Consider the following 8730-nt stretch of genomic DNA (forward strand, 5'->3'; position numbering starts at 1 on the left):
TCGCGAATGGGATAACTGCACTAATGATAATGATAATAATGACAATAATATCATGGATGATGATAATGGTAATTATTAATGACAATAATGATGATAACAAGGAGAATATTTATGTAAATAACAATAATTACGACTATATACAAAAGACGCAAAAAGTAAGAAAATATCAGAAGTCGAAAAAGGTTCAAAATCCAGCGAAATGTCGGCTTTTGAGAGTGCACTCGAAGAGGCCCAGTTTCCAATTAAATATGACATTGATGATGAATTTAGCAATAATTACAATGGTCAATATTACTATAATTAATTATTAATATTATCAATAATTAATTATGATAATATTGATAATTTTGGCAGTAATGACATTATGATATTAATGATTATTTATGACAATAATGATGGTAATAATGATAAAAATGGTAAAACAATAATCAGAGTAATAATAATGATATTGATGAAATAATAATTAGATAGTTTTGATAATAATATCAATAATGATAACAATAATAATAATAATAACAATAATAATAATAACAATAACAATAATAATAACAACAACGAAACAACAATAATAATAATGATGATAATAATAACAATAATAATAAAAATAATAATACAAATATATTTTATTAGCAAAAAAAAGTTTACAATTGAGTCTATCACCCTTTTTTATGCTTTTCGATTGGTCTGTTTCTTTTCTCCTGCTTCAAGGAAACATCACGCATGTATATACACAAATACCCTTTTCTTTTCCTTGGATCCACTGAAATAAAAATCCGGAAGAGAACTTATAACTACTCTAGGCCCACTGATCATTAATCATTGGGAAATACTCCCTTTATCCTAGTTTGAGTATCACTGCTATCATTATTTTTTATTTTATCATTACTATTCGTTATCATCATTAGTATCATCATTACCACCATCATCACCACCACCATCATCACCACCATCATCATCACCATCATCACCATAATCGCCACCATCACCACCACCATTACCACCACCATCGTCTTTACCATCATCTCCTTCATCACTATCACCATCATCATCACCTCCATCACTATCACCACTAACATTATCATAATCACCATCATCAATCACCATCACCATCTTCAACACCATCATCATCATCTTCACCACCACCATCATCATCTTCACCACCATCATTATCATCACCACCATCATCACCATCACCACCATCATCTCCATCACCATCTTCACCACCATCATTATCACCATCACCACCATCATCATCACCATCTTCACCACCATCATCATCACCATCAACATCACCATAATCACCACCATCATCACCACCATCACCACCACCATCATATTCACCATCATCACCTTCATCACTATCACCACCACCATCACCTCCATCACTATCACCACCATCTTCATCACCATCACCATCTTCACCACCATCATCACCATCAATCATCACCACCATCATCATCACCATCTTCACCACCATCATCATCACCATCTTCACCACCATCATCATCACCATCTTCACTATCATCATCTTCACCACCACCATCACCATCTTCACCATCATCATAACCTTCTTCACCACCACCATCTTCACCACCATCATCATCACTATCTTCACCACCATAATCTTCATCACCATCTTCACCACCATCATCACCATCTTCACCATCATCATCACCATCTTCACCATCATCATCATCACCAACCTCACCATCATCATCATCATCTTCAACACCACCATCACCATCTTCACCACCATCATCATTATCACCATCTTCACCACCATCTTCAACACCACCATCATCATCATCACCACCATCATCTTCATCATCACCTTCACCACCACCATCATCATCACCTCCATTATCACCACCATCATCACCATCTTCACCACCATCATCATCTTCACCACCACTATCATCACTTCCATCATCATTACCATCTTCACCACCATCATCTTCACCACCATCATCATCAGCATCATCACCACTGCATCACCGTAATCACCATCATCACCACCTTCACCACCATCATCATCACCATTTTCACCACCATCATCATTATCACCATCATCAGCATCACCACTATCATATTACCATCTTCATCACCATCATTATCTTCATCATAATCTACACCACCATCATCATCACCATCTTCACCATCATCATAATCATCACCACTATCATCATTACCATCTTCATCACCATCATCATCTTCATCATAATCCTCACCAAAATCACCATCTTCACCATCATCACCATCTTCACCACCACCATCATCACCACCATCATTATCACCATCTTCACTACCACCACCATTATCATCACCATCTTCACTACCAACACCACCATCATCATCACCATCATCATCATCACCACCATCATTACCATTTTCACCATTATCTTCACCACTACCAGAGTCCGCGTCATCGTGACCCTCGTCATCATCACCTTCACCATCACAATCCTCACCATCATCATCGACGTCATCCTCACCATCATCATTATCCTCACCATCATCATCATCATCCTCACCATCTTCATCACCCTCACCATCATCATCTTCATCATCCTCACCATCATAATCATCATTTTCATCATCCTCACCATCATCATCATCCTCACCCTCCTCATTATCATCATCCCCACCATCATCGTCATCATTAGATATTCCCCGATTACTTACCATGAATCTTCCATATTGAATACTGGGGAATTCTGATTGTCTAGTATTTTCTTAGTTTTCCTTGCTTTATCGTTTTCTCGCATCAAATATAAGTTGACTGTAAATGGAGTTGGCAGACGACAAACAGCGCTTTGGTGGCTGCTTAGTTTTTGTCCATGAAAAGGATGCATTGCAATGTCAGATTTCTTAGATTTGTTTTGCTATAACTGTTTGTGATGCGAAATGTCCAACTAAATCGAAAAAGTGCCAAAAACAAGTGAAATATAGCCTTTTGAGAGCTTATTCCAAATTGACGTTTTTTCGACTTTAATGATGATTTTTGACAATGATTAGGGTAAATAGGAAAATAAAAAGCATAATTGAATTAATCATGACCATAAGGATGATAATAATGAGAATTTGCGTTATAATATTATTATAATATTAATTTTGATAATAATGCGAATATTTGCAATATTATCATTATTATCATTATTACTAGTTTTATTATTATTACTATAATTATTATAATTATTATTATTACTATTACTATTATTATTATTATTATTATTATTATTGCAAAACAATATATTATAACTGTAATTATGAAAAAATAACAATGATAATGAAAATAACACTAATAATAATTATTATAATATGGTTATTATTGTTATTATTATTATCATAATTGTTATTATTTTTTATATTTTTTTATTAGTATAATTGTAAAAAAAAAAATAATAACGATAATATTGTAAATAAAGGTTTTAATAATTATTATAATGATATTTTTCTTATTATTGTTGTTATAATTGTTATTATCATTTTTAATATTTTTATTATGAGGATAATTTGCAAAAAGAACAAATATTAAAATTGTAATAATTAAAATATAATATTGATAATAATTTTTAAAGATTAAAGTTTATTTTTGTATTATTGTTATTTTATTATTGTTTTTATATTTTTTTATTATTTCTATTAATTGCATTATTTTCAATATATATATATATATATATATATATATATATATGGCCGCAATAATTACAATATTAATGAAAATAATGATAATTATAATAAATATGTATGTTCGATTTTTGTTATTATTTTTATTATTATTGCTTTTATTGTTTTTATTATTTCTATTATGAGTATAATTAGCAAAAAAAAAATATATATATATGGCGACAATAATTACAATAATAATGATAATAATGATGATAATGATGCTAATAATTGCAATAATGATGATAATGATGCTAATAATTGCAATAATGATGATAATGATGATGATGATGATAATGACGGTAATGATGATAATGATGATAACGATGCTATTAATGATGATAACAACAATAATGATGTCCATTTGTAATAAAAAAAGGAAAAATAAAACAAGCGAAATATATTTCGCTTGTTTTTACAGCTTTTTCGACTTTTTTTTCCTTTTTAATTACAAATGGACATTATAATTGTTGTTATCATCGTCATTAACATCGTTATCATCATTATCATCATCATTACCGTCATTACCGCCCCTACCTTACCTGTCCTCCGTATCCCACCTACCACACTCCCGTGCAAATAAAGCTTCGAAGCAGCGACAACTTTCACTTACAAGAACAAACCACCACCATACAAGAAGAGAGAGAGGGGAGACAAAGCATCCACCTGTTATTACATACACTCCCAAACACACACATGCATACATAAATACGCGCGCGCACACGTACACGCGCACAGACCTATAATTTATGTTCAAAATTGACCCTCCTTTTCCCAGCTCATATCCGTGTCGTGGGTGGTTTTGAGGCAGCACCACACAAATACCCATACCAAGCTGCTGTGATTCAAGATTCCTATTTTATCTGCGGAGGCGTCCTGGTTAATGACCAGTTTGTGCTGACTGCTGCCCATTGCGTGACTACGTAAGTTTATAATATAATATATAATACTGCTATTACTACTACTAATAATAATTATAACAAAAAGTATAATAATAATATCAATAATAATGATAATATTGTTATGATTAGTGATAATGACAATAATTAGTGATAATGATTATAGGCGCCCTTATTGCTCTTCCTAACTTCTTGATGATTAAGGAAAACAGCTGTCCTTTATTCATTTTCGTCATTTAGTTTACAATATTATATTCCAGATGTCCAGTATCCTACAGACAGTGTTACAAAGTGCTGACAGCATTCGTGCCCTTACAAATATCGCATTCACAAGTCTTATTTAAATGTAATATATTCATATAATATTCCTGAGTGAATTACTCATCTTAATAACAACAGTTATTATCTTAATATACTCCTCCTCTATAACATATGCACATGCTATCATTTATTATCAATCACTATAATAACTATCATTTTCACAAAAGATAATCAAATTTGACACAGGTCCAGTCATAAAAGATTTTCCACATTTGACAAAAACAGTTGTTACTAATCCATCGCAAATATGTTTAATGTCAATGACACGACCTGATAGCCAATGACACTTTAGGGAATTTTCTTCAAGTATCATTACAATATCTCCTACAGTTAAATTTCTGCCTTCCCTATACCTCTTTTGTCTTTCCTGTAGAGTTGATAGGTAGTCATTTTTCCACCTCTTCCGATATGAGTCAGAAATATACTGAAGATGATGCCCTCTTCGCTTTCTATATGCTTTACTCGAGACCGATTCAATAACAAATAATGAATCTTCCCTTTATGTAAGGAGATGATTAAGAGTTACGGGGTTTAAATCATGATAATCACTTGAAACAGTAGTTAGAGGTCGACTAATAACAACTGCTTCAGCTATGAATCTTCGTAAGCATTGATCAAGGAGTCAAGTCTGCAATTTCTATGAGTACTGCTCTTATAGTTAAGCTTGCAAATATTACGCCACAGCGCCTCACCCAAGATCTTGCCTTCCTAGTATAGAATGGACCAAAACAATCTACACCAGTTATAGTAAAAGGTGGTTGGTTGGTAGAGATCCTATCTTCTGGAAGGTCTGCCATCTGTTGTTGTACGACCGGGTAGTCCTCACTGTCCTGGAAGTGGCTGTTCATGGTGGAGGCGGCTCCTGACAGGCGTCACGCGAATGGGCATCTCTCGGGTCACTTCACGTCCTGGGCTTTGACACTGTGTCAGGACCTAACCCTCTCCGTCTGGTAGACGTGATTCGGCCGAAAACTCAGAGCCGTAGGTCCTCCCCACAGAGCGCTGAAAAATGGACAGGACGCTTCCGTGGTTGGGAGGGACGTGTGGCTCTCTCCACGGGCAGTGCTGCTTCGACATCATGGCCACTGTCAGTGCTTATCTTGGGCACGGGGCCGGTGTGTGGTGGCACGGTGGCAGCAGTGGGCACATCGCCGGCGTGGGCGGCGGACAGTGTCGTGCTCGCGGAGTGTTTCAGCTGATCTCCTACTCGAGGTGGCTGGGACGGCACATGTGGCGGTAGGTGATGGGAGAGTCTGGGTGGCGGGACTTGTTGTAGACGGGCGTCGCGCAAGTACTGGGTAATCGTTCAGAGACGTGGAGGGTGGGGCCTCGGGCAGGGTGGCGGGACGAGAAAGGCCTGGTTGGGTCGTGTTTGGCCCGGATGGCGGCATGCTGCTCCTTTCTTTAATCTTCAAGGTGCGGTAATTAAAGCATGCCAGCTTGCCTTGCTCTCATGCTGCTATGAGCTGGTCTGTTTCTTCCTTGCGTCGACCGAGGCGGGGTACAGGTCCTCGTAGATGGTGTTAGTTCCTGCTAATCTGCGGCGGTTTTGATGGACGTATTCGCGATGTTGACATCAAACAAACTTGGGTACAATATCGCTTGACTTTTTCTTTTCCTTTTTCCCGACGCGATGGGCCGTTTATATCTCAGCTGTGATATTGAATTTGTGTCACAGGATTCGCTTGATCCTGGTCTGCGTCTGTTCCCATGTTTCGCTGGCGTCCTCGGGCACTCCGCTAAGCCTTTGCCTCTCTGACTCTGATAATATTATTAATAATGATAATAATAATGATGATGAATATGATGATAATTTAATGATGATGATGGTGATGATGATGATGCTAATATTAATAATAATAATGATAATAATGATAATAATGATAAAGATAATGATAATGATAATTATAGTGATGATAATATTGATGAAGATGATTATAATGATGATGATGAAAATGATAACAATAATAATAATAGTAATAATAACAGCACTTATGGGCGGCCACGATGTATCAGCCTAGGGAGAATCTCATCAGATAATTGAGGTTGAGAAAGTATTCCTTCATCCGAATTACACTTCCGATATGTCGATTTCGAGCGACATAGCGGTACTGAAACTAAAGACGAAGAATAAAATGAACATTAAGTTGTAATATTTTTTTTTTCGTGCGTATGTTTGAGGGTGTAAATGTTCGTTTGTATGTGTGTGTGTGTCTTTACGTATGTGTGTTTGTATATTTTTGCGTTTGTTTATACACGAGCTTCCGTAAAAAAGCAATGAAATACATTGTCTACAAAAAAAATGTACAAATGCAATTGAAAAAGCAACGTTTTTCGTTATCCTCCTCAGGTAAAGTCTTCCCCATTGACCTGCCGAGCAACAACGTGCATCTTGGAATGCCCTTAGTGATAACTGGTTTTGGCATCACCAGTAAGTAATAGTTTATTTACTAAAAAACAATTTCTTATTGTCTTTTTACCCCTCTTTCTTAACAGGAGAATTAATTTCTTATCGTTTTACCCCCATTTTTTTCATAGAAGAATTAATTTATTGTCGATTTCTTACCACTGCCTGAATTCCAGAGACAGGAGTAAAACCATTTTCGGTTCTCCAAAAAAACGTCAACTTCTGCCATCGGTCTGTGTCGATGTAAGCAGGCGTTTCCATGGTTGGACAGCAGCATGTTCTGTGTGTACTGTACGTGCCAGAATCGCCAGCAACCGTATGTAGTGTGAGTCGCTCTTTCTTGGTTTGTAGAATCTTCGGAATGAATGTCTCTGTCTCTCTTTCTCAATCTGTAAGATAGGGTAAGTCAAAGATTATACTTAAAATCCTGGAGATAATATTAATAATTAACATCAGGAGTGGAGATTGACGCGTCTGTGTATGTATCTTCAGTCTCTCGCCGTCTTCCCCCCCTCTCTCTCCCTATCTATCTATCTCCCTCGTTTCTTCTCTGTTCCTTTCTCCCTCACTCTTTTCCTCACTCTCTACCTCTCTTCCTCCCTTCCTCTCTTCTTTTCTCCCTTCCTCCATCCATTCATCACACTTATCATTCCCTCCTCCAGGGCGGCTCAGGAAGTCCAGCAGCTTACAACAACTACGTCATGAGGATCGCTTCGTTTGTTGCGAAGGAGTGTTTACCAACGTACCCACAAAGTTTTACGAATGTCTTTGCGGCCAAGAACTGGATTGAGAATGTAATGGAAGGATCGGAACGTTCTGCATCCGGTCCCTCGTTGCCTAGTCCGTGCACTCTTTTAGTTCTGTTTTTGGTACTTGTATTAGTGTACCCCTTTCTGTAAGAATATTTCGAAGGCGGGACTTGGAGTTCCCTTAAGGTTGAATGGAACTTATTAATTTGCTTATTTTCTATTGAAATATGTAACTTAATAAAGGACTCATATATCATGTAAACTTATCGTTTTCACTTCATCACTCAAAAAATGTATTTTCCTCTACGTGTGAATTATCATGTTTATCAGATATAATTAACACAGAAACTAAATTGTAATAATAACAACTTTTGAAAATATAATCCTGGATGTAATTATTTAATACTAAGCTATATTTAGTATTACCAGGAAGGAAGGGTAGATGACAAAAGAGCTACCTTAACTTTTGGATACTTCTTATGCTTTGTAGCGGTTTCTATGCCTCGTTTGCGGGGCCGCAGGAGCCAACGAGACCTAAGCCTCCGGTCTCCTATCTTGACACAGAGGAATTCTTATTGATGCAGGATGTCCTATTGTGTGATGTCATACTTGGAAGCGTCTTTTATCCTTACGGAATATGAACACACAGTCTGAAAGTTATATGTAATTAATAAAACGTAGAATTAAA

At 36.3% G+C, this 8730-nt stretch overlaps 1 long non-coding RNA gene across 1 annotated transcript; it reads left to right on the forward strand.

The window, feature by feature from the left end:
- Nucleotides 1-4128: 4128 nt before the first annotated feature.
- On the forward strand, nt 4129-8163 carry LOC125041659. Its single transcript, XR_007116310.1, has 4 exons — nt 4129-4589; nt 7237-7317; nt 7470-7618; nt 7956-8163. It is a non-coding gene; the product is annotated as an uncharacterized LOC125041659 (long non-coding RNA).
- The last annotated feature ends 567 nt before the right edge of the window (nt 8164-8730 follow it).

Source organism: Penaeus chinensis, chromosome 31 (assembly GCF_019202785.1).
Source record: "Penaeus chinensis breed Huanghai No. 1 chromosome 31, ASM1920278v2, whole genome shotgun sequence".
NCBI lineage: Eukaryota > Metazoa > Arthropoda > Malacostraca > Decapoda > Penaeidae > Penaeus > Penaeus chinensis.